Source organism: Callithrix jacchus, chromosome 4, assembly GCF_049354715.1.
Source record: "Callithrix jacchus isolate 240 chromosome 4, calJac240_pri, whole genome shotgun sequence".
NCBI lineage: Eukaryota > Metazoa > Chordata > Mammalia > Primates > Cebidae > Callithrix > Callithrix jacchus.
The window spans coordinates 176,175,792-176,203,471 of record NC_133505.1 but is presented as its reverse complement, the minus strand read 5'-3'; the positions used below and the strand labels follow the sequence as shown (position 1 = coordinate 176,203,471).

At 44.3% G+C, this 27,680-nt stretch overlaps 1 protein-coding gene across 6 annotated transcripts in view; it reads left to right on the top strand.

The window, feature by feature from the left end:
* The window catches only part of WDR27 (WD repeat domain 27), a 304,525-nt gene that overhangs the window by 157,191 nt on the left and 119,654 nt on the right, over positions 1 to 27,680 (top strand). The window lies entirely within an intron of this gene.

Genomic DNA, 27,680 nt, shown 5'->3' with positions numbered 1-27,680 from the left:
CTGCCTTGGTGGCCGGCATGCAGCCCAGGGACACATGCAGGAAAGGCAAACATGGACATTTGTGAACTGATTTATCTTTAAGATATTTATATCATTTAGAGTGGACATAGACATGGTTTTCAATGTTTTGGTATTATCAGTAGTGTTTTGATATATGTCTTTGGGCATGCAGTGTTTTTTCTATCTGGATTTATTTTCTTTTTTTTTTTTTTGGTGTGTGTGTGCTACTGAAAGGAACTTTATTTCTGTTGGGCAAATTCCTTTTTTTTTTTTTTTTGAAAGAAAGAGAAAGAGAAAGGGGGAGAGAGAACAGGAGTCTTGCTCTATTGCCCAGGCTGGAATGCAATCTAAAAATAGGTATTAAAAACCTCTTTTATGCCGCTAATTGTGCTTAACAGCGGAGACAGGAAGGAATACGGGAAGAAAATAACAAACAAACAGCCAACCAATATTTCATTTAAGTCTGTGAAATGCTATGCAAATGCTGAAGAGTGATTTGCTTCCAATTATGTGGTCACTTTCAAAATAGGTGTAATGTGATACTGAGAAAAATGTATGTTCTGTGGACCTGGGGTGAAGAATTCTATAAATATTCACTGAGTTTACTCGTTCCAGGTCTGAGTTCTAATCATAGATGTCCCTGTTAATTTTCTATCTCGTTGATCTGTCGAATATTAACAATGTGGTGTCAAAGTCTCCCGCTATTATTGTGCGAGAGTCCAAGTCTCTTTGTAAGTCATTAAGAACGTGTCTTATGTATCTGGGTGCTCCCATATTGGGTGCATATATATTTATGATCATTGACTCCTGTTGTTGCATTGATCCTTTTACCATTATATAATGTCCTTCTTTGTTTCTTTTAGTCTTTGTTACTATTAAAGTCCATTTTGTCAGAGATGAAAGTTATAACTCCTGTTTTTTTTTTTTCTTTTTTGCTCTCCGTTTGATTGGTGAGTCTTCCACCAGCCCTTTGTTTTGAGTCTTTGTGTGTCCTTGCTTATGAGATGGATCTGGATACAGCGTACCGATGGGTTTTGACTTTTTATTCAATTTGCCTGTCTGCGTCTTTGATTGGGGCATTTAATCCATTTAAATTTAGGATTAATATTGATATTTATGAGTTTAATATTGTCATTTAATGCTAGCTGGCTATTTTGCCCATTAGTTGATATAGATTCTTCATTATGGAGATACCCTTTACCTTTTGTTAAGTTTTTGGGATGACTGATACTGGTTGTTCCTTTCTGTGTATAGTGCTTCTTTCAGAAGCTCTTGTAAAGCAGGCCTGGTGGTGATGAAATCTCTGAGTGCTTGCTTGTTTGTGAAAAATTTTATTTTTCCTTCATTTATGAAGCTTAATTTGGCTGGATATGAGATTCTGGGTTGAAAATTATTTTCTTTGAGGATATTGAATATTGACCCCCACTCTCTTCTAGTTTGTAGGGTTTCTGCTGAGAGATCTGCTGTGAGTCTGATAGGCTTCCCTTTATGGGTAACCTGACCTTTCTCTCTAGCTGCCCTTAGAATATTCTCCTTTATTTCAACCCTGGTGAATCTAGCAATTATGTGTCTTGGCGTTGGTCTACTTGAGGAATATCTTTGTGGTGTTCTCTGTATTACCTGGAGTTGAATATTGTCCTACCTTACTAGGTTAGGAAAGTTTTCCTGAATAATATCCTGAAGAATACTTTCTAGCTTGGATTCATTCTCTTCATGACATTCAGGTACACCTTTCAAAGTAAATTAGGTCTTTTCACATAGTCCCATATTTCTTGGAGACTTTGCTCATTCCTTTTTACTCTTTCTTCTCTAATCTTTTCTTCTTGTTTTATTTCATTAAGTTGGTCTTCGACCTCTGTTATCTTTTCTTCTGCTTGATCAATTTGACTGTTAAAACCTGTGCATACTTCATGGAGTTCTGGTATTGTATTCTTCAGTTCCATTAATTCACTCATATTCCTCTCTAGATTGTCTATTCTTGTTAGGATTTTGTCGAACCTTTTTTCAAGGTTCTTAGTTTCTTTACATTGGGCTAGAACATCTTCTTTTAACTCACAGAAGTTTCTTATCATCCACCTTCTGAAGCCTGATTCTGTTACTGGAACACACTCCTTCTCCATCAGGTCTTGTTCCCTTGTTGATGAGGAGCTGCGATCCCCTGTAGAGGGAGAGGCATTCTGATTCTGGGTATTCTCAGCCTTTTTACGCTGGTTTCTTCCCATCATTGTACATTTATCCACCTGTCGTCTTTGTATGGCAGGATAGCGTGGCTCTTTTTCTGCTAATTGCCGGTTTGAGTAAGAAAGGTTGGGAATCGAGCCGAGTGCCGTTTGCTTTAGTTATTAACACTTTGATGAGAGTGGGGTTATCGAGATCATCTGTATGAGTCACTGTACAAATCGAAATGCAAAGATGGCAGCCTTGCTAACTTCTGGGCAACTGAAATCTCCAGCATTCTTCATGGGTCATCTTTTGCCAAACGTTTCTTTAGACTAAGGCGTATGAGTGTGAAATGCAAATATGTTTTATTGAGGCCATATTACTTTGAGAGTTGTGGTTTAGCTTTGCCAAGGAAAAATGACATAAGTATGTATCTGGAGAAAAGGTTACTTTCCTTGGTTTTTACATGGGATAAAAACCTGCAATATTTGTGATCACTTTATCAGCTAATTTATAAAGTCAGGAGCAAGATTACACTATTTCCTTCTAAGTACTCGCAATTTAAACAGTCTGCTCCCTGGTGATGCTTGTACCCTGAGAATACCGGACAGGGAATGGCCTGGCCAAGAAGGCGAGGCTGAGGTGCAGCCTCCTTCTGTCCCCTCCTTCCTGTCCACCACAGGAGGCTCCTTGCCTGTGTCCTGTCTTAGGGGGAGAGATTTCCTCAACTGAGGTTGTTTTTTTGGAAGTGGAATTTTGCTCTTGTTGCCCAGGCTGGAGTGCAATGGCACGATCTTGGCTCACTGTAACCTCCGCCTCCTGGGTTCAAGTGATTCTCCTGCTTCAGCCTCCCAAGTAGCTGGGATTATAGGCGCCTGCCACCATGCTGGCTAATTTTTATATTTTTAGTAGAGATGGGTTTTCACGATGGTGGCCAGGCTGGTCTCCAACTCCTGATCTCAGGTGATCTGCCCACCTTGGTCTCCCAAGTGCTGGGATTTCAGGAGTGATCCACCGTGCCTAGCTACTTGAGCTTTTTAAAGATAACAGAAAGGACTGCTGAGAATGAGTAAACCTACATCCATAAATAGAATTGCACAATTTACTGAAAGTATTTCTGGGAGCGAAGCATCAGGTACACACTGCAGGTCTCATGTCCTCTTGAGGACAGCACTTCACAGTGGTTGGAGAAGGCTGTTTCTCTCCTTTCTTCTGGGTCCCACCTGGTCTAGCATCTTCATCTGTGTTGAAGTTTGGTTTTCATTTCTGCCTTAGTCAATGTGTTTGTCTTTGTTCAAAGTTAAGTTGTTCGCTACCCAGGTCTTTCTTGTCAACTAAACCACTCCCCAGCCGCATGCTTTGTGAAGAGCACCTGTGGTTTCCTGTGGCCATGAGTGTCATCAAACATGAGAGATCTGCTGAGTCCACGTGGGTGCACTGTGACCCTGCAGACCATGAGAGTAGATAAGGAGGAAAAGGCATTCAGTGGTGCCCGATGGGAGGGTATCAAGGTTCTTCCCAGCAGGGTGGAAGACACTCCTGCCCTCAGGAGGGCTAAATACAGCAAAGCCCAACCAACAGGAGGCAGAAATAGCCGCCTCCAGCAGGGCCAGAGAATCAGGAAAAGGCACCACCTGAACCTGATGACTCTAGACCGATCTCCAAGGGTGTAGGTTTGGAGACTTCAGCTGTTACAGCAGGTACAAAAAGGGTTGAGCTTGCATGTGAGGTGGGCAGGAAGACTCATTCTGAGTGAATATGGCTCCGAGTTTTGTGAGAGGGCAAAATCTTTGGTCTTTAAACAATTCTGGCTCCCCTAGAATGGTAGCCCCAAGTCACTTCAGGTTGGAAAAGGTTTCTTTAGTGGGTAGAATTAAATGTAGAGATGGCAAAATCCATCAAAGCCATAGCATTAATAGACTTGCGCGAAGTTAGGAATAATCTGGAATAATTATTATTTAAGGCATTTGTAAGGCTTTAAGGACGTTGATATTTTAAAAGAGCAGATTTTCATTTGACATCTATATTGACCTCAGCCTTTGACTTTTTAGCTGAGGAAGGAAAATATGATTAAGTTTTTGGGCAGCACTTAAATGTTTAAGAGAACTTAAAATTCTCCATATTTATAAGTTTGTTTTATTCAATTTTTAATAATTAAGACTTGGGACCAACTTTTTACTTCTGTCACTTAAGTATTCAAGAAAATCTAATATAGTAAATTTAAAATGAAGCTTAACAATTTTAAAATAATTTATCAACGTTGTAACTTTAACTCATTGCCTGAGGGATTTTAATCTGTTGATTGTGAGTTGACTGGACATGAAACAAAGGCTACTTTGCATGTGATTGTTAAAGTGTACTAGATTGCTAAGTGTAATAAAGGATATTAAGTAGGATTAAAGGCTTAAAGACTAAGGTTTTAAAATGTGAAGGGCTTAATAAATTGAATAATTTTACGAACATCAAAATAAACCATAAATAATTTTCGTTTGCATAAAACCATCTTGGTGCATCGGAAACACACTGTGTTGGCATCACGGCCTGCTGTTGTGTGTTGGCTGATTGCTTTCTGCTCCAGCCCCTGTGGCATTCCTGTTGTCGTGGTGGGATTGTTTGCTGCATTCTCTGTTGATGGAAGAGGGGCTCCAGAGCCTTTGGGTGGACCGTGTCTCCTCCTCTTGGGAGAGAGCAGGGGGAGCAAAGCACGGGCACGTGGCCTCCTCCTAAAATCATATCACGCCACAGCCCTTTGATCCATACTCAAACACGGTACCATTTCCCACAGAGAAGTTTCACAGGATGAGGGGCATGAAATGGAAGAACAACTCATTTTCTTTCAGTTCTGTTTTCTTCTAAGATTTGACATTTTTAAATAAAACAGCTAAACATACATACTGAAAAGCAGCGGAACTCCTGGCAGGTGTTGCATGGCCCCTTGCAGCTCGTGAGGAACTGTGAGGTCGTCATTCCATCCATTTCTGTCTATTCCTCAGAAGTTTGCAGTGTTGGAAAGTTGGGTATTCCATGCTTGTCAACCAGTTAGCTGAATCTTATTTTCTTTGAAAAGAGAAAGTGAGCATTTTAGGGTTTATGGTCTCTTTTTCATCATTTTGAGAATTTGTTTTCAGCTGGGTCTTACACCATCCACTACATTTCCTACAGCCAAGTCTCTACTTAGCTCAGTGGCTTGAAGCACTGAGTGTGGCTTTCAGTGTGAGCCTGTGTCTTTGCTCTCTGGGCGTGGCTGTTTATTTCAGCTGCGCCTTTCCTGTCAGATCCTACAGATTCTCGCTCATTTTTCATGGAAGACATGCACAAGACGTGGAGCAACTATAAGAAATGTTTTGTTTCCTTCAGAAGTGGTTTTCAATACTTTTTTACTTTGAAACCCTTTGTCAAAATGAAACTTTGCACAATCGTGGGGGCTTTCTGGCTCGGTGGTAGCAGCCTGGGACTCTCCTCCTGCCACTTTGTCCTTTAGCCTCTGGTTCCTGAGTGATTGCCATCGGACTTGGGCTTCCCCGGACCCATTTGAGAACCACTGGTCTCCCTAAGCCCTCTTGAGAGAGCAGCTCTTCCTGGGGGAGCTGAAGCTCCCTCTCCTGTTTGCAGTGCTGTTTCTGCAGCCCTCTCAGTCTCTGTGTACTGATCCTGAGGCACAGATGCTGCTTTCCCGTGCTGTATTCTCGGCACTGGAGCTGGTGGCACTTCCTCCCAGCTCTGCGTCTGACGAGTGACTGGGGTGCCTGGGCTGGCCTCTCTAGGAACACAGTGGTCTGCTGCTCTGAATCCTCTTCTGTGGGATCCCTACTTTATTCTCAGAGTCGCAGCCTCCAAGTTGGTGTGGAAAGAGAGGTGCAAGTCCTGGGAGCATCCAAAACAGCAGGACTCACAGCCCTGGGTTTTGCTGCTTCTAAGACAGGATGAGTTGTGGGGCTGAGGGGGTTGGAAGAATGTCCAAAATTTCTTCCAGGCCTGTACAGTTTGTTTCAGAGCATGACACGGGTGTGGCCACACTGTTTCTCAGTGCATCACCTTCAGTCTTGCTTGTGGTTATTGGAAACATCCTAGGCTCTCCTCGCACTACAGCATCTGTGCCTAGCGCTCCACAGGAAGTTCTCATCTTCCGCCGTTGGGGAGCATCAGGGAGCCCCCCTAGAAACTCCTGCCATGGCTTCATTTAGCCAGGGAGTCTCTGCAAGAAACCAAGTGACTTAGAGCTTGAGGATCTCTTACTGGGAATTTCGCACTGGCCAGAAGGTTATCCTCCTAGTCAGTGTACCTTACAGTTCCACAGCAGGGACATGCACTGTTCTGCCCTGCACATCATCGTGAGGTAGCTTCTCTGAAGCTGCCCCAACCTGGACTCCTCACACCCATAGGAAGGTGCCCCATTCAAATTGTGTTTCTCACGGACAAACCCAAAGTGTGTGTGACTGACCTACGTGCCAGGTGTACTGCCAAGATACTTACAGTATCTTGCCCATCTTAATAAATGACAGAACATGAAAATGAATGAATGGTCATCATCAAAATATGTATGTTGTTTCTCATCATGTGACGTGGTTTGGGAGTCTGAGGCTCCCTGAGACGGTGGCTGCTCGCAGGGTCTGCGGCAGGTGCTGGAGAGCTGGCCCCTCTGCTGGCTGGGGGCTCCCCGACCAGGAGTGGGGGCTGTCAGACCACCTTGCCCTCACCACTGCCCACGTGAGCAGGGCTGCTGTCACTCTCAGAATTGACTTGGGGAATGTTAGGAATCAGAAGCACAGCTCTGTCTAGCAGTGCTATTGTTTACATTACAAAATGTTTTATTTCTTACATGTTTCTTTTAATGAATAACAACAGACAAAACTGAGCTACTGAAGACACATTGATGATAAAAGTGAAAGCTGGACTCATCATTATCTGTCAGTTAAAAAAGGGGCGAGGAGCAGTGGCTCATGCCTGTAATCCCAGCACTTTGGGAAGCTGAGACAGGAGGGTCACTGAGCCCAGGAATTTGATAGCAGTCTGGGCAATATCAGGAGACCCCATTTCTACAAAAATGAACAATCAGCTGGGTGCGGTGGCTCAGGCCTGTGGTCCCAGCTACTTGGGAGCCTGGGAGGTTGGGGATGCAGTGAGCTAGGATTGGACCACTGCACTCTAGCCTGGGCAACAGAACAAGACCCTATCTCTAAACAAAAGAATAATTTAAAAAACGTTACTTGGTTTACAAAACCTGTTCTTTAACATTCACTCTTTAGGAAAAGATTAATGAAAGGAAGTGAAGTGGCTTCGTGTGCATACTCAAGCCATCCAGCCTCTGTGTGATTTCGAAGGCTCATTGTGAAGGGAACAGTCAGTCTCTTGACTGTGTAAGGTGAGGGAGGGAAATGCAGATTTCTCACACCTGGGGGAGGAGGGCGGGAAATGCAGATTTCTCACACCTGGGGGAGGTGGGCGGGAAATGCAGATTTCTCACACCTGGGGGAGGTGGGAGGGAAATAGATAAATAGATATTTCTAACACCTGGGGGAGGTGGGTGGGAAATGCAGATTTCTCACACCTGGGGGAGGTGGGCGGGAAATAGATATTTCTAACACCTGGGGGAGGTGGGTGGGAAATGCAGATTTCTCACACCTGGGGGAGGTGGGCGGGAAATGCAGATTTCTCACACCTGGGGGAGGCGGGAGGAAAATAGAGATTTCTTACACCTGGGGAGGTGTTTTCGAGAGCTGAGACTTCAGAGTCCCTCTGAACTATTAAATGCATAATAGATGTGGGGCAGTGTCCTGCCTTACCTGAAATAGTCTTGATTTCCTTAGATGTTTCTAATTTAGAATAATATGTAGAACTTCATATTAAAAGTTAGTCTTCTGATGAATGACTCAAGTTTAATCTTGGTATAAAATTTTAGTAAAAAAAATTAGGCTTTGCATTTAGGACCTTGCCTTCGGTCTTGGCAGAAGCACACACAACAACGTTAGCAGTTTGTTCTCTGGAAAGGGAGAGCGAGGTATCTCTTGATTCTCAGTTTCTTTCCTGTCCTGGTCAGAACACGTCTCCTACCTTATAAGCAACGTGGCAGGAGCAGGCTCCCAGGCCGGTAGGCTTCTGAGGCTTTGGGGCGGGTGTGCAGGTGGGAGGGGCATACATGATGACAAGCACCTGGCAGGGTCTCTGCAGCCCCAGTGATGCAGCCTTGGAGTGGGCACTTACCTCCCTAACACGTTCTGCACCTGTGGTTGTGTAGGGGGGGCCCACATGGGTGTGTGCATGAGGACATAGTTGTTCATTACTTCACTCACTCACTCACTTAATCACAATTGGTTATCTGAGGCACATCAAGGGCTAACTGACAGAATGGGTGGCAGGGTCAGAAAACTGGGCTGGGAGATGGGAGCCACAGAGTGTTCCAGTGCTGGAAGAGAGGTCAGGGCCACTCCCAGGGCAGGTGGGTGAGCCCACGGTCCTAAATGCAAAGCCTAATTTTTTTGAGTAAAAACTTATACCAAGATTAAACTTTAGTCACTCATCAGAAGACTAACTTTTAATATGAAGCTCTACATATTCTAAATTAGAAACATCTAAGAAAATCAAGACTATTTCAGGTAAGGCAAAACACTGCCCCACATCTATTACCCATTTAATAGTTCAGAGGGACTCTGAAGTCTCAGCTCTTGAAAACACCTCCCCCAGGTGTGAGAAATCTCTATTTCCTGCCCACCTCTCCCAGGTGTGAGAAATCTATTTCTTGCCCACCTCCCCCAGGTGTGAGAAATCTGTTTCCCTCCCACCTCCCCCAGGTGTGAGAAACCTCTATTTCCCTGCCCACCTCCCCCAGGTGTGATAAATCTCTATTTCCTTCCCACCCCGCCAGGTGTGAGAAATCTGTTTCCCTCCCACCTCCCCCAGGTGTGAGAAATCTCTATTTCCCTCCCACCTCCCCCAGGTGTGAGAAATCTCTATTTCCCTCCCACCTCCCCCAGGTGTGAGAAATCTCTATTTCCCACCCACCTCTCCCAGGTGTGAGAAATCTATTTCTTGCCCACCTCCCCCAGGTGTGAGAAATCTCTATTTCTTGCCCACCTCCCCCAGGTGTGAGAAATCTCTATTTCCCGCCCAACTCCCCCAGGTGTGAGAAATCTCCATTTCCCTGCCCACCTCCCCCAGGTGTGATAAATCTCTAATTCCTTCCCACCTCCCCCAGGTGTGATAAATCTCTATTTCCTTCCCACCTCCCCCAGGTGTGATAAATCTCTATTTCCCTCCCACCTCCCCCAGGTGTGATAAATCTCTATTTCTTGCCCACCTCCCCCAGGCGTGAGAAATCTCTATTTCCCGCCCACCTCCCCCAGGTGTGAGAAATCTCTATTTCCCCGCCCACCTCTCCCAGGCGTGAGAAATCTCTATTTCCCGCCCACCTCTCCCAGGCGTGAGAAATCTCTATTTCCCGCCCACCGCTTGTGTGGGAGCCAGTGTGAGTGCTGCACTCCGTCCGGGTGCTGAGTGGTAGAGCTGCCTCCAGCTGGCTCTGTCCTCTGGGGAGCCTTGCATCTGACTCACAGCCCATCACAACTCTCCCCAAACGCAGAGGGTGGTTAGCCATGGAGAGGGCAGGAAGTGGTGAGGGAGGGACATGGATCGGGAGCCACAAAGCAGCGCAGCCCCCCTCAGCCTCCTGTTGCCTGCTGCTCCCTGTACCACTGTGATGCTGAATACTGAGTGCCAACCTGACTGGAATGAAGGATACAAAGTATTGTCCTGGGTATGTCTGTGAGGTCAGTGGGTTGGGAAAGGAAGACCCACCCCTAGTCTGAGTGGGCACCATCTAATCAGCCGTCCCTGTGCCTAGAATAAAAGCAGGCAGAGGAATGTGGAAGGATGGGACTTGCGGAGTCTCCTGGCCTCCATCTTTCTTCCATGCTGGATGCTCCTGCACCCGAACACCAGACTCCAGGTTCTTCGGCTTCTGGCCTCTGGGACATTCACCGTGGCTTGCCAAGGGCTCTCGGTCCTTCGGCCGCAGACTGCAGGCTGCACTGCTGGCTTCTCCACCTGTGGGGTTTTGGGACCGGGGCTGGTTTCCTTGCTCCTCACCTCGTAGATAGAGCAGTGTGGGGCTTCCCCTTATGATGGTGCGAGTCAGCTCTCCTGGTAAACCCCCTCCATATATTAATCCATCCCATGAGTCCTGGCCCTTCAGAGACCCTGACCCACGCAGCCACTGTCTTGTGAAGGCCACATCATGTCATGGATATGTTTTTAGTGCCTCTGACTTTCTTTTACACCTCTGCCCACCCGTGCCCCCTCCAGGTGTGGATTCAGAAATCACAAAATGAAGGCAGACTCTGAATTTAGAAAGTAGACTTTCTTATCTTCATGGATTAGATTTTTAAATTGTAAAATTAGAAAGAGATGGATTCTGTTTTGATTAAACTTATTTCCTAGTGTGAGATGGCTGCGGTTGCATCCCTGCGGCCAGCACCCCTTCTTCTTGTCTCTCGTGAGAGTGCCATTCCTCGCAGCCCCCACTTCATAGACTTCTGCTCTGCCTCGAGTACAGCGTTTCTTTTAAGGTACACTTGACATTTTAAACTGAAAATGACCTTTGGTTTGTTACAGACACACAGATGTTAGTCCAGGCACATGTTTGGATTAGAACCCAAGTTAGGTCTGACTGGTGTGAGTTGATCACTTCAGTGTTCAGGGTCCAGCTTTGTGAAGACCCTGCTGGGCTTATGGCCTCCCATCAGGACTCACGCGTGCTTCAGCTGTGATTTTTTGGCTTTGTTTTGTCTTCTTCACCAACTCCATTTCCTCTGTTCCCAGCCCTGGCTGCAGTGGAGGAGCCTTGGCCAGGCAGCAGAGGGCCTCGGGAGGCTACGGCACAGGGAGGTGGACTGAACAGGAAATGGTTACTCCACGTGCAGGTTTCTCTGGGCTCCGCTATCAGCTTTACTGTTTCCTCACTCTGAGCCTCTGAATCTATTATCACCTTAACATCCAATTTTCCTCATCTTAACCGATGATCTCTGAGTGTGTCCTTCAGACCCACTTGCTCTGGGCATTCCCCCTGGAAGCGCTGCTGTGCTCACACTCCTAACTCCCATCCAGCCCAGGTGTTTCCTTCCTGGACTGTAGCCTGCTCTCCTCCTGCCTGTGTCACCTGCAACTCCCAGAGCTGAGCCGGAGCCTTGGAGCCCGCCTGCAAGCTCACCCTCCATCTCCTTGGCCTCCCCACCCACTCTGTTCCTTATTTTGCTTCCGCAGATTGTACATGTTTTGTTTTGACCAGTTTCTATGTCTCACATGCTCCTGAGACTGACCTTTGTTCTGCTCCCACTAGTCTCACTGTGATGCCCACGTGCCCTCCCATGTTATCTCTCATCTCTCCTGTTCTGTGCCAGGGGACTCATGCAGCTTGGCACGGAGGTGTAGAGGCTGGAGCTTGTCATCCTGCAGAGTCTGAGTCACATCTGTGCCGTCCCAGGGTCCCCTTCTGTTCTCTGAAGCTCCTGACGCAGCTGTGGGTGCTCTGTGCTCCCCTGTATGCTGCCTTAGGGCATCCCTCAAATTGTGAAAATGTTTTCATACTCCTTTAGTTCAAAATACTTTTGAAATTATCTTTTGAGTTTTGTCGTTTATTCATGGGTTATCTAAAAGTGTGCCATTTCGTTTTCAAATACTTGAGGTCTTTCTTGAAATATTTCTTTTATTGATTTCCAGTTTAACTCCATGTAGACAAAGGGAATGCTCTGCATGGCTTGAATGTATTGCCTTTGCTTTGTGATCTGTGTACACCTGAAAAGAATGTAGACTCTGCTGTTGGTGGCGGAGCGTCCGAGCAACGCGTCACGTTGGTAGAGTGTTCCTCAAGTCTCCACGTCCTTCTGTGGTGTCTGTCCTTTCCAGTATTGAGGGCAGCATTGAAATCTCTGACTGTTCCTCTAGGTTTTCTCTTTGCCTTGTAATTCTCTCAGTTTTTTTTGTTTTGAAGCAATTTTATTTTGAAGTTTTTTATTAGGTTAGGGTTATTATCTCCGCTTAATGAGTAGACACCTTTATTATGATGCCATGGTGGCCTTTATTCCTGGGAATATTTTTTGCTTTGAAATATCCTTTGTCCAATATTGATAGAGCCACTCTAGCTTTTCTTTTTAGTAGTGTTCAGATGGCATATCTTTTAAAATTATTTTCTTAAACCTCTCTGGGTCTTTACGTTTGGAGTGCATTTCTTACAGGCTGTATTTAGTTGTGACTTGATGTTTTATCCAGTTTGACTATTTCTGCCTTTTAATGTGTGTGTTTAGACCATTCATATTTAATATGATCATTAACGTGAGTTTATTTATTTATTTATTTATTTATTTATTTTTTAATTTTTTATTTGATTATAGGTTTTGGGGTACATGAGCAGAGCATGCGAGACAGTTGCGTAGGTACACACATGGCAGTGTGCTTTGCTTTTCTTCTCCCCTTCACCCACATTTGGCATTTCTCCCCAGGCTATCCCTCCCCACCTCCCCCTCCCACTGGCCCTCCCCTTTTCCCCCCAATAGACCCCAGTGTTTAGTACTCCCCTTTCTGTGTCCATGTGTTCTCATTTTTCATCACCCACCTATGAGTGAGAATATGCGGTGTTTCATTTTCTGTTCTTGTGTCAGTTTGCTGAGGATGACGTTCTCCAGATTCATCCATGTCCCTACAAACGACACGAACTCATCATTTCTGATTGCTGCATAATATTCCATGGTGTATATGTGCCACATTTTTCCAATCCAGTCTATTATCAATGGGCATTTGGGTTGATTCCAGGTCTTTGCTATTGTAAACAGTGCTGCAATGAACATTCGTGTACATGTGTCCTTATAGTAGAACGATTTATAGTCTTTTGGATATATACCCAGTAATGGGATTGCTGGGTCAAATGGAATTTCTATTTCTAAGGCCTTGAGGAATCACCACACTGTCTTCCACAATGGTTGAACTAATTTACACTCCCACCAACAGTGTAAAAGTGTTCCTTTTTCTCCACATCCTCTCCAGCATCTGTTGTCTCCAGATTTTTTTTTTTTTTTTTCTTTTCTTTTTTTTTTTTTTAATTTTTTATTGGATTATAGGTTTTGGGGTACATGAGCAGAGCATGCGAGACAGTTGCGTAGGTACACACATGGCAGTGTGCTTTGCTTTTCTTCTCCCCTTCACCCACATTTGGCATTTCTCCCCAGGCTATCCCTCCCCACCTCCCCCTCCCACTGGCCCTCCCCTTTTCCCCCCAATAGACTCCAGTGTTTAGTACTCCCCTTTCTGTGTCCATGTGTTCTCATTTTTCATCACCCACCTATGAGTGAGAATATGCGGTGTTTCATTTTCTGTTCTTGTGTCAGTTTGCTGAGGATGATGTTTTCCAGATTCATCCATGTCCCTACAAACGACACGAACTCATCATTTCTGATTGCTGCATAATATTCCATGGTGTATATGTGCCACATTTTTCCAATCCAGTCTATTATCAATGGGCATTTGGGTTGATTCCAGGTCTTTGCTATTGTAAACAGTGCTGCAATGAACATTCGTGTACATGTGTCCTTATAGTAGAACGATTTATAGTCTTTTGGATATATACCCAGTAATGGGATTGCTGGGTCAAATGGAATTTCTATTTCTAAGGCCTTGAGGAATCGCCACACTGTCTTCCACAATGGTTGAACTAATTTACACTCCCACCAACAGTGTAAAAGTGTTCCTTTTTCTCCACATCCTCTCCAGCATCTGTTGTCTCCAGATTTTTTAATGATCGCCATTCTAACTGGCGTGAGATGGTATCTCAATGTGGTTTTGATTTGCATCTCTCTGATGACCAGTGACGATGAGCATTTTTTCATATGATTGTTGGCCTCATATATGTCTTCTTTCGTAAAGTATCTGTTCATATCCTTTGCCCACTTTTGAATGGGCTTGTTTGTTTTTTTCCTGTAAATCTGCTTGAGTTGTTTGTAAATTCTGGATATCAGCCCTTTGTCAGATGGGTAGACTGCGAAAATTTTTTCCCATTCTGTTGGTTGCCGATCCACTCTAGTGACTGTTTCTTTTGCCGTGCAGAAGCTGTGGAGTTTCATTAGGTCCCATTTGTCTATTTTGGCTTTTGTTGCCAATGCTCTTGGTGTTTTGTTCATGAAGTCCTTGCCTACTCCTATGTCCTGGATAGTTTCGCCTAGATTTCCTTCTAGGGTTTTTATGGTGCCAGGTCTTATGTTTAAGTCTTTAATCCATCTGGAGTTAATTTTAGTGTAAGGTGTCAGGAAGGGGTCCAGTTTCTGCTTTCTGCACATGGCTAGCCAGTTTTCCCAACACCATTTGTTTAACATGGAATCCTTGCCCCATTGCTTGTTTTTGTCAGGTTTATCAAAGATTGTATAGTTGTATGTATGTTGTGTTGCCTCCGGTGCCTCTGTTTTGTTCCATTGGTCTATATCTCTGTTTTGGTACCAGTACCATGCTGTTTTGATTACTGTAGCCTTGTAGTATAGTTTGAAATCCGGTAGTGTGATGCCCCCCGCTGTGTTCTTTTTGCTTAGAATTGACTTGGCTATGCGGGCTCTCTTTTGGTTCCATATGAAGTTCATGGTGGTTTTTTCCAGTTCTGTGAAGAAAGTCAATGGTAGCTTGATGGGGATAGCGTTGATTCTGTAAATTACTTTGGGCAGTATAGCCATTTTCACGATATTGATTCTTCCTAACAATGAACATGGAATGTTTCTCCATCTGTTTGTGTCCTCTCTGATTTCGTTGAGCAGTGGTTTGTAGTTCTCCTTGAAGAGGTCCCTTACGTTCCTTGTGAGTTGTATTCCAAGGTATTTTATTCTTTTTGTAGCAATTGCGAATGGCAGTTGGCTCTTGATTTGGCTTTCTTTAAGTCTGTTATTGGTGTAGACGAATGCTTGTGATTTTTGCACATTGATTTTATATCCTGAGACTTTGCTGAAGTTGTTTATCAGTTTCAGGAGTTTTTGGGCTGAGGCGATGGGGTCTTCTAGGTATACTATCATGTCGTCTGCAAATAGAGACAATTTGGCTTCCACCTTTCCTATTTGAATACCCTTTATTTCTTTTTCTTGCCTGATTGCTCTGGCTAGAACTTCCAGTACTATATTGAATAGGAGTGGTGAGAGAGGGCATCCTTGTCTAGTGCCAGATTTCAAAGGGAATGCTTCCAGTTTTTGCCCATTCAGTATGATATTGGCTGTTGGTTTGTCATAGATAGCTTTTATTACTTTGAGATACGTTCCATCGATACCGAGTTTATTGAGGGTTTTTAGCATAAAGGGCTGTTGAATTTTGTCAAATGCCTTCTCTGCATCAATTGAGATAATCATGTGGTTTTTGTTTTTGGTTCGGTTTATGTGGTGAATTACGTTGATAGACTTGCGTATGTTGAACCAGCCTTGCATCCCCGGGATGAATCCTACTTGATCATGATGAATAAGTTTTTTGATTTGCTGTTGCAATCGGCTTGCCAATATTTTATTGAAGATTTTTGCATCTATGTTCATCATGGATATTGGCCTGAAGTTTTCTTTTCTCGTTGGGTCTCTGCCGGGTTTTGGTATCAGGATGATGTTGGTCTCATAAAACGATTTGGGAAGGATTCCCTCTTTTTGGATTGTTTGAAATAGTTTTAGAAGGAATGGTACCAGCTCCTCCTTGTGTGTCTGGTAGAATTCGGCTGTGAACCCGTCTGGACCTGGGCTTTTTTTGCGAGGTAGGCTCTTAATTGCTGCCTCGACTTCAGACCTTGTTATTGGTCTATTCATAGTTTCAGCTTCCTCCTGGTTTAGGCTTGGGAGGACACAGGAGTCCAGGAATTTATCCATTTCTTCCAGGTTTACTAGTTTATGCGCATATAGTTGTTTGTAATATTCTCTGATGATGGTTTGAATTTCTGTGGAATCTGTGGTGATTTCCCCTTTATCATTTTTTATTGCATCTATTTGGTTGTTCTCTCTCTTTTTTTTAATCAATCTGGCTAGTGGTCTGTCTATTTTGTTCATCTTTTCAAAAAACCAGCTCTTGGATTTATTGATTTTTTGAAGGGTTTTTCGTGTCTCAATCTCCTTCAGCTCAGCTCTGATCTTAGTAATTTCTTGTCTTCTGCTGGGTTTTGAGTTTTTTTGATCTTGCTCCTCTAGCTCTTTCAATTTTGACGATAGGGTGTCAATTTTGGATCTCTCCATTCTCCTCATATGGGCACTTATTGCTATATACTTTCCTCTAGAGACTGCTTTAAACGTGTCTCAGAGGTTCTGGCACGTTGTGTCTTCGTTCTCATTGGTTTCGAAGAACTTCTTTATTTCTGCCTTGATTTCATTGTTTACCCAGTCAACATTCAAGAGCCAGTTGTTCAGTTTCCATGAAGCTGTGCGGTTCTGGGTCGGTTTCTGAATTCTGAGTTCTAACTTGATTGCACTATGGTCTGAGAGGCTGTTTGTTATGATTTCAGTTGTTTTGCATTTCTTGAGCAGTGCTTTACTTCCAATTATGTGGTCAATTTTAGAGTAGGTGTGATGTGGTGCTGAGAAGAATGTGTATTCTGTGGATTTGGGGTGGAGAGTTCTGTAAATGTCCACCAGGTTTGCTTGCTCCAGGTCTGAGTTCAAGCCCTGGATATCCTTGTTGATTTTCTGTCTGGTTGATCTGTCTAGTATTGACAGTGGAGTGTTAAAGTCTCCCACTATTATTGTGTGGGAGTCTAAGTCCTTTTGTAAGTCATTAAGAACTTGCCTTATGTATCTGGGTGCTCCTGTGTTGGGTCCATATATGTTTAGGATCGTTAGCTCTTCTTGTTGTATCGATCCTTTTACCATTATGTAATGGCCTTCTTTGTCTCTTTTGATCTTTGTTGCTTTAAAGTCTATTTTATCAGAGATGAGAATTGCAACTCCTGCTTTTTTTTGCTTTCCATTAGCTTGGTAAATCTTCCTCCATCCCTTTATTTTGAGCCTTTGTGTATCCTTGCATGTGAGATGGGTTTCCTGGATACAGCACACTGATGGGTTTTGGATTTTTATCCAATTTGCCAGTCTGTGTCTTTTGAAGGGTGCGTTTAGTCCATTTACATTTAGGGTTAATATTGTTATGTGTGAATTTGATACTGCCACTTTGATGCTAAGTGGCTGTTTTGCCTGTTAGTTGTTGTAGATTCTTCATTATGTTGAAGCTCTTTAGCATTCAGTGTGATTTTGGAATGGCTGGTACTGATTGATCCTTTCTATGTGTAGTGCCTCTTTTAGGAGCTCTTGTAAAGCAGGCCTGGTGGTGACAAAATCTCTGAGTACTTGCTTGTTCGCAAAGGATTTTATTCTTCCTTCACTTCTGAAGCTCAGTTTGGCTGGATATGAAATTCTGGGTTGAAAGTTCTTTTCTTTAAGAATGTTGAATATTGGCCCCCACTCTCTTCTGGCTTGTAGTGTTTCTGCCGAGAGATCTGCTGTGAGTCTGATGGGCTTCCCTTTGTGGGTGACCCGACCTTTCTCTCTGGCTGCCCTTAGTATTCTCTCCTTTATTTCAACCCTGTTGAATCTGACGATTATGTGCCTTGGGGTTGCTCTTCTTGTGGAATATCTTTGTGGTGTTCTCTGTATTTCCTGCAATTGAGTGTTGGCCTGTCTTGCTAGGTGGGGGAAATTTTCCTGGATGATGTCCTGAAGAGTATTTTCCAGCTTGGATTCATTCTCTTCGTCCCCTTCTGGTACACCTATCAAACGTAGGTTAGGTCTTTTCACATAGTCCCACATTTCTTGGAGACTTTGTTCATTCCTTTTTGCGCTTTTTTCTCTGATCTTGGTTTCTCGTTTTATTTCATTGAGTTGGTCTTCGACTTCAGATATTCTTTCTTCTGCTTGGTCAATTCGGCTATTGAAACTTGTGTTTGCTTCGCGAAGTTCTCGTATTGTGTTTTTCAGCTCCTTTAATTCATTCATATTCCTCTCTAAGGTATCCATTCTTGTTATCATTTCCTCGAATCTTTTTTCAAATCTTTTTTCAAGGTTCTTAGTTTCTTTGCATTGATTTAATACATGATCTTTTAGCTCACAGAAGTTTCTCATTATCCGTCTTCTGAAGTCTAATTCCGTCATTTCGTCACAGTCATTCTCCGTCCAGCTTTGCTCCCTTGCTGGTGAGGAGTTTTGGTCCTTTGTAGGAGGCGAGGTGTTCTGGTTTTGGGTGTTTTCCTCCTTTTTGCGCTGGTTTCTTCCCATCTTTGTGGATTTGTCCCCTGGTCGTCTGCATAGTTGCTGACTTTTCGTTTGGGTCTCTGAGTGGACACCCAGAATATTGACGATGAAATATTTCTGTTGCTTGGTTTTCCTTCTACCAGTCTAGCCCCTTCGCTGTACGACTGCTGAGGTCCGCTCCAGACCCTGCTTGTCTGGGGTGCACCTCTAGTAGCTGTGGCACAGCGAGGGATGCTACCAGTTTCTTTTTCTGCTATCTTTGTCCCAGGATGGTGCCTGCCTAATGTCAGTCTTTTGGATATAGAGGGGTCAGGGAGCTGCTTGAGGAGACAGTTTGTACTTTATAGGGGTTTAATTGCTGAGCTGTGCACTCTGTTGTTCATTCAGGGCTGTTAGGCTGCTATGTTTGATTCTGCTGCAACAGAGCTCATTAAAAAACCCTTTTTTTTTTTTTTTCTCAAATGCTCTGTGTTGAGGGGTTTGGGCTTTATTTTTGGATGTCCGATCAGGTGTCCTGCCCAGCTCAAAGGCAGACTAGCCACTGTTTGGCTGCCGAGGCTGTGCCCTGCTGTTGTGTGATTCGCGTTGTTCCTGCCGGCTTTGCTGTGGTCTCCGCCACGCCCTGCGGCGGAGTCTCTTCGTTGTAGCGTGTTGCCTCAGCAACGGCAGGCTGCGTCAGCAGTGGGCGTGTATCTCAGTAGGGACGGGTTGCCTCGGCAACAGCTGGCTGCGTCAGCAATGGGCGTGTATCTCAGTTGGGGCGAGTTGCCTCGGCAACGGCAGGCTGCGTCAGCAGTGGGCGTGTATCTCAGTAGGGACGGGTTGCCTCGGCAACAGCTGGCTGCGTCAGCAATGGGCGTGTATCTCAGTAGGGACAGGTTGCCTCGGCAACGGCTGGCTGCGTCAGCAGTGGGCGTGTATCTCAGTTGGGGCGGGTTGCCTCGGCAACGGCTGGCTGCGTCAGCCGTGGGCGTGTATCTCAGTTGGGGCGGGTTGCCTCGGTAGTGGTGGACGCCCGTCCCCCACAGAGCGTCTCGGACCGTCTGCTCGGGATAGTTTGAAATCGCGGTTTTGTTTGTCCCACTGGGTATCTCAATCCCTGCAATCCCCTGGGCTGGCCTATTGTCCAAGTCTCGTTCAGTCTCAAGTCCAGCCCTCTCAAGTCTCAGGTTGCTGGTTCAACAGGGCACCCGGACAAGCGTGCCCTGTGGGGATTGCTGGGTAGGGCCGGCCACCGCCGCCTGGGCTGCCGGCTTCGCCAGGCAGACCTACTGCCTGGCGTCCCGTGTCTTTTTTATACTTGGGAGTTTCCCCGTTCTGTGGGCAACAAAGATCAGTCTGGAAATGCCGCTCTGACTCACCGTTTGCGGATTCAACGAGAAGAGCTCCAACCCTGGGTTGTTCTCACAGCGCCATCTTGAGTCCTCCACGTGAGTATATTTAAAACTCTGTCTTGCTTATTTGTTTTCTATCTGCTCCATCTGATCTTTCTTTTCTTTCTTTTTTTTTTTTTTTTTTTGTGCTTTCTTTTGGCCCCATTGGATATTTTTTGTATTTCCATTTATCATCTTTTTTCGGTTTCTTAGGTATGACTGTTTGTTTAGTTAATTTGAGGCTGCTTTAAGGTTTAAAGTGTAAATCTTTCACTGTGGCATCTACCGTTAAGTGATATGATACCACGTAATCTCATGGTAGCAAACTTCCGTGTCTCCTCTTCAGGCTGTGTGCTATTGCTGCCAGGCATTTTACTGTTACATGGTTACGATCTAAATGTTTGTTTTATGCCCCCCAAATTCATATATTGAAAGCCTCATGCCCAGGATGGTGGTGTTAGAGTTGGGACCACTGGGGGGTGATGAGGTCACAAGGGAGGAGCCTGGGGGCACTTGGTGGAGCTTTCTGCCATGTGAGGGGCAGCAAGAAGCCACTGTCTGTGAGGAGGAGGCCCTCGCCAGACACTGCCGGCACCTGGGTCTGGGACTTCCAGCCTCCAGAATGGTGAGAAATGTCTGTCGTTTACAAACCACCCAGTCGATGGCGTCTTGTGATAGCAGCCTGCGTGGACGAAGGCAGCATTTTTTCTAAATTTCACACTATGTCATTACTGACTTGGTTTAAACAGTTACCTCTTAAAGATACTTAAATAATAAGAAAAAAAGTGTATATTTTTGCCCATGTAGTTCCTCAGCAAACCTTTCCGACCCAGATTTTTTTATCTCTAAAATTAGGTATTGGGTTATATGATCTTTGTGGCCCTTGAGTAGGTCTCCCATCTGCAGAGCGGACTGATGTGGTGTGACACTCTGGAGCGGGCGTGTGTGTGTGTGTCTGCTTGCAGTAGTATACAATGTATAGTTTACATTTTTACATATAGTCTGTGTTTTACAAGTGTGCAGTGTATATAAACATTAACAGTAAAGCAGTCTGAGAATTATTGTGTGTACTGGACATGTAGCTGAGGATGATGGGGTAAAGTGACAAATGACAGGGCCAGCATCAAGCCCATCTTTGGATTCAGAGCACAAGGCCTTGCCTCTGGACCTGGCTCTGCCCAACAGCTTGGTGACGTCCTGTCAGGCGCTGGTGGCCTCCCCGCACTGGGCTTGCCTGGCTCTCATTTGGACTTTCTTGTCTGGACCACCTGCTCACGCCTTCTTATTTGTAGCCAAAGGAAAAGTAGTTTGAGGTTATATTAGTCCATTTTACACTGCTGATAAAGACATATCTGAGACTGGGAAGAAAAATAGATTTAATTGGACTTACAGTTCCACGTGGCTAGGGAGGCCTCACAATCATGGGGGAGGGTGAAATGCACTTCTTACGGCAGGGAAGAGAGAATGAGAGAGAAGCAAAAGCAGAAATCCCTGATAAAACCATCGGATTTTGTGAAAGTTAGTCACTATCATGAGAACAGCACAGGAAAAATAGGCCCCTGTGGTACAGTTACCTCCCCTTGGGTCTCTCCCACAACATATGGGAATTTGGGGAGATATAATTCAAGTTGAGATTTGAGTGGGGACACAGCCAAACCATATCAGAGGTCAATTTAAACATTTGCCTGCACTGGTTAGGTGCTTACTGTGTCACAGTCACTATAAGTGCTTTATGTAATCACAACCTTAGCAAGTGGATGCCTTATTCACTTCCTTTCGCAGATAAGGAAACTGAGGCACATGAAGTTAAAGTGCCTGAACAAACCAAACAGGGTGAGTGGATACGCAACGCTTCGCACCTCATTGATCTCACTTCAGATTCTGTCTTCAGTATGGCGCCCACCTACTACTTACCCACAGAGCTGTATAAGGGCGGAAGTGAGACGTGAGTTCTGCTACCACCAGCAAGGACCAGGAAGCATCTCGAAGAAAAGGGGGGTGAGCTATACACAGCCTTTCAGGGCAGACTCAAGAGCAGAAGCCACGTCTCTCTCACTATGGACACTCAGCAACTGGAGAAAGGTTTCGTTCTCAGATTTTTTGACTAGAACCCAGTTCCAAATCAACATGTCAAAAAAGTTGCTTGTTTCTATGAGTGGCAATATATATTATATTTCTATTAGTGTGGCATTAATGCTTTTTTTTCTTTTTTAGTCCCTGAGTGGTTTCAAATGTGTGTTTTCCTGTACAATTCCTAGTTCTGAGAAGTACGTCATTTCCAGATATTTCCTGACTGTCTCATCAATGCCCACATCTTAAATGTTAGTTTCGTTCCTAAGGAATCTACACTACCTTCCTTTTGGAAAATGTTCTACAGATTCTAGCAAAGGCAACAGCCAAACCATGAATGTAAACGCCGCCATACAGGCTACAGAAGCAGGCAACTTGCCATTGCCACGTTACCTACTTTACATTCAAGTGATTTTTATAAGAGCCAAGAAAAATGTACTCCACATAGTATTTATCCTTCACTGCCATGCACAGATGAGCTGTCTAGATGATAAATTAAGACAATGAGAAAATCAGGGATTGGCCTCAAGATTTGTGGTTGCCGACAGAATTTCTTCAACAGAAAGGGAAGGAAACTGAACTACGAAACTGGTGGGATATTGTTATTCTTACTGTAAACCATCCAAGCCTGTCAGGCCTGTGACTTCCAAGTGCAATGCATTATGATCTACAGTGTAAAACAAAAGGTTCTGAACTTGAGTCAGCAACAGCTGGTTTATTCGAGGATTCAAATGTGAGTAACTTACCTCTCACCAACAGTAGTCAAAATGAGAAGCCTGCTATGCTGTGGATTTGTGGCTGATGGACTGTGATTGAGTACTGCATTTGTCCTCGTGGAGTGACAAACAATGGGATTGGAAAATCGTGGCATACAGAATGGAACTGCATACAAATCCAGGAGAGTGTTTCTGAAGAAAATGAAGATTTCTGTGCCCTCATCCCAGACTTTTTGTTTCAGTGTCCATGGAAGAGCCTGGAAGTTTGGCTTTTCCATCTCAGGACTGGGTTGCAGGGTCTCAGGGCTCGCTGCGGAGACTCTTCATCCTGTTGCCTGGAGCTGCTGACCGGCCGTTTGCAGATGAGCCGCCTTCCCGACGACTGCCTGACCCTCAGCTGCCTGCACTCTGGGTCTCCACTGCTGCCTTCCACTCATTTGACCGGCAAGACCCACATCCGGTAGAAGGACGCCACTGGGCTGGGAGCCCGGTGCTTATTCTTGAACTCAGCAATCTGCAGTGCACCTGCCTCTGTTTCCAGCCTGGCCAATGATATTCTAAGCATGAATTATTAAATATGAAATGTAATATTTTGAGCATGCCCTGTTCAACTGATGCTTCCTGAGGCCAAAATATCAACTGATCTGTTAGAACAGCAATCAGAAGAGGCTAAATTCAGATACTATCAAAATCACTAATTAACATACTCTGACACAAGATCACTTCAGTGAGTTTTTATGTGCAGAAGCCATTGCTGTTGGTGGGAAATGGAAATGTCCAAGGGAATATTGGACTTAGACCAATTTCTGATGAAATGCAGGGCACACTGGCTTGTTTGAACCAAGAAAGTTTCTGATCGTGTTGGGAAACACAGTGGCCTGGTTTATGTTCTCATAGTTCTTAGCCATCATAGAAACACTGTAAAGTTAAGAGGGCTTTATAGACACTCAGGCTGCTATAAAAAATTATTCCATTTTAATATTCAAGTCAATATGTTTTTTGAAGTCTGAAATAGTACAGTATAGAAAAGGGCAGTGAAAACTGTCTCTTATTTCAGTGGCAATCTTCTGTCCTGACAACTTATTGAGTATGTGGAGGGGAATGCAGGTTTTAAAAACACTTCGATGTATTTATTTTTATTAAAAAAAATTAGAGACAGACTCTCCCTATGTTGCCTGGGCTGGACTCTAACTCTCGGGCTCCTGCAATCTTCCCACCCCAGCCTCCTGAGTGTCTGGGACCACAAGTGTGGGTCACCATACCCAGCTATGTGATGTTTTTAATCAAAATAAAATAATTTTGGAATAAGAATTGAAAAGGAAAGACTGAAAATAAAGAAATCAAAGTATTGGCAGTTCATCTGCAGAAGCTCTGAATAGGCACATGTTCTAAATCATGTGGTGTGAGGGCTCCTTTCTTTGGGGTTTTAATGAACAAATGAACAGCCAGAGGCCCCAGTCCCATGGCACAGGTGCACCTCCACCCCATCCTCCACCTCAGGGTCTTCCCCATATCCCCAGTCAGTCCTCATTTCCATCCTCCAAGGTGGAAACTGTTCTAGTGTCTATCTCAGCCTGGCTTCGTCTGTTCTGGATCGTGACGTGAGTGCCATTTGGCAAGTTTTCTTCTCTGCTTGGCACCTGAATAATGATTTAGAAATTCCTCCGCAATGTGGCACGAGTTTTAGTTCCTCCCTTTACATCATGGAGGCGTTTTCCCCCATGTGGGAGAAACACAGTTTACCAGCCCTCAGTTGAGGATCTTTTGATGTTTCTAGTTCTTGGTGATTACAAATAAAGCTGCCATAAAAATTCTCGTACAGCTGTTTGTGTGAACACATGTTCTCGCTTCTCTGATTGGAGATACTGGAGTGCAGTTGCTGAGGGCGGAGTGTTCAACGGCAGCATAACCGCCCCTCAGAGGTGCATGGCGTTGCATTGCTTGACACTCCCCAGCAAGGTACAACAGTCCCAGTGCCATACTGTCAGCTACATTTCAGTTTTTTAGGCTCTTTAATTTTAATGTTGAGGTGGATGTGGAGTGGGATTTAAATTGTGGTTTTCATTTGCGTTTCTTTTGTAATGAATGATATTGAATATACACTTTACCGTATACTTATATGCCTATTTTTAATTGGGTTCTTTTCAGAAGTATAGAGTTATAGAACTTTTTTTGTACTGTTAGCCCCAGACAGGTGTCAGGATATACGTATTGCAGTATTTTCCCCTAATCTATTGGTATCATCATGACATCCTGGAATAAACAGAAGTTTTACATTTTTATGAAATCTAGTTTTTAATTAAGATTAGATTCGTTTAATGCTTTCTGTGTCCTAAGAAACCTTTGCTAACCCAGAGACTGAGAAAATACTCTAATACTCTCCTGTCTTTCCTTCTAGGATGATTCTGGTTTTTATTTTTGTTCTTTTTTAGATCTATGGCCCATCGCTACATAACAGTATTAGCAAAATTGTGCTGGCTTGAAACCACACCCTCTTTATCTCACAGCTCCTGTGGGGCACCCTCTTTATCTCATAGCTCCTGTGGGGCACCCTCTTTATCTCACAGCTCCTGTGGGTCACGAGTCAGGGTGTGGGGGAGCACAGCAGGCATCATATTGTAAACTGTCAACTTATGTATCCTGTGTGCCACTGGAATTTTAGTTAATTATTAGCCTAATCATCGGTGTAGATCAGATGCTCAATGAATGCTGGTGAAATAAATCAATCTGTATCCTTGTGTGTTAAAACCAGTTATTTCTAACAAGTTACTTATTTTAATAATATTAAATTTAATGTTTAATAATCCAAAATTTTGGATGAAAGCAGAGTATTTTTCATCCAAGTGTATTTATATCATCGTGGAGTAAAAAAATGTGCATCTACCACACAGAATTCTAGAAAACAACATCTATGTAGTAAATTTAAAACATTTAAAATGATAAATCACCAGAAGCCAAGCGAATTCTATGCATAAAATAGGCTGTACCATAACCTAGGTCGTGCAGTCATTGCTTGAGCCGAAATGCAGAAGATCCAGGTGGCACAGAAGCCGCACAGGAGCAGTGTTTGCTTTGCGGCTCCAAAGGTTTGGGATCTGTAATACAGACGTGTTTATAGTTTTAAGTATGCACCCCACTTCAATATTTTCATTTGGTTATCCTTTATGCTATTTTAATCTCTAAAATCGCATTTTGCCAGCAATGATTTACATAAAAAGTGCTGGCGTTGACAGGCAGGGCTCTGAACCGTAGCGCATCTGTGATTTGCTGGCTCGCATTTTCTCAGTCGGAGGACTGGCCCCTGCTGATGCGTCCCCGTCTTCTTGCATAAACTATCAAGCTTTCCCTTAGAGCGTGGTAGGCTCTTGTGCCTGTCTGCAGCTCCATCCCACCCAGACCCTGAGGCTGAAGGGAACACGGGCTGGGCATGAATTGGGCATGAACTAGAAGTCGGGCATAACCACACGGTTCCAGCCTCAGATCTGCGCTTTGCTGTTGGGTTTCTAGGGTTGCCTTGACTGGGGCGCGCATTCCATGTGCTGTTACTTCATCTCAGAAAATCATGACTCGTTGTCAGTGTGTTTGTTCACGCTAAATTTTAGCAGAACTAGAACAAAACACACTAGAAAAAGTGCCGAAAAGATTACAAAGATAGTGACATTTTACAGATGAAGCATCTGCCATTTAGAGGAGTCAGGAATTGTAAAATGCCATACACATAATTTGTGGGAAGCTTTAGAGCAAGGTCAGGTCTCCGCCCTCAGCCGGCATCGTCTCCTCTCTCCATTCTGCCTCCTCAGGACATCTGGTAGGGCTTCAGAACACAACGCAGTCTGAACGTGTGAGCAGTGACGTCCCCTGCATTCCTGGGAATATTTTCAGTTTGTTCGGGGAGAAGAGAACCTTCAGTATCCCCTTAAGCAGTTATGCCCTTCTTGCAACTTGTAATGTTCACATAAAGTCTGTATCGATTTAGCCTTCAAAGCACCCATAAAGAAGGTGTTATCATTCCCATACAAAGGACACTGAGATTTAAAGTGCTTGGCGCTTACCCCGGCCACTCCCTTACTAAATGGCGGAGAAGGTTCTGAAGCAGAAATCCTGCATCCAAGACCAGAAATCCTCCTGCTATAGAAAAGCTTATCTGTATGTTTTGGCCTTTCCATTTTATTGTCATATTTATTCATGCTTTTGTGGCACTTCGTTTCTTATTTATATTCTAAGATGTGTCGTAAAGATTCAGTGAAAATTTGGCCGAGAATATTTTATATTGCTCTTCTTTTCTAAAGACAGAAATGTTGCCATGCCTTCCTCCTGGCAGCTGTTTAGGACACCCTGACCTGTGTACTAAACAGGAAAGAACAGCTGACAGATTGGTGGGGAGACGGTGCCCAGCCCAGCTGGCAGTGAGGGGTCGGAGGCTCCCTAGAGCAGGGGCCACATCAGGACAGCCAGGACTGGTGCTGTCTGAGAACAGTTCCCTGAGCACATGTAATCCTGGTGGGTGCTGCTGTTCCACAGTGCTCAGGTCTCTCTGATGGTGTCCCTGCCAGGCCCCTCCCACCTCCCTGCATTCACACACACACACACACACACACACACCCCGGGTGGGTCCTCCCCAAATAACACACAGAGCACCTGCAAGCAGCGGCTAACTGCCTTTCAAAACAGCCTCTGCTGCTGCAAAACTCAGGTTCATGCCATGAGGATGTCAGTGAAGGGTGATTATTTTAGCCTCAACTGAGAGAAAGTATTTTAAACCAGTTAAAAATCCTCAATTACAGATGACATGCATGGAAATACAATTCTTTTTACATATATGGTAATAAAATTCCACTAACAATGTTTAAACATTAGATGGTAGAAGACAGTAAGGGGTAATTGCATCACAATACATTAGGTTCCAGGGAGGCAGTAGGATGATTTGGAGCAAGCCCTTTCTTCAGTGGAACCTGGCATGAATCTTGCTCTACCTCTTACTGACTGTATGGCCTTGGACAAGTTATTTCACCTCTTTTATTGCTAGTTTCATCAGTGAAATATTATTAAGTAAATAAATTCAAGAAAGGTTTATGAAGGAGCTACTGCAGGGTGTAAGGCTGTTAAGTAGATATCATTTGTCCAACACAGCTGTATTCCGT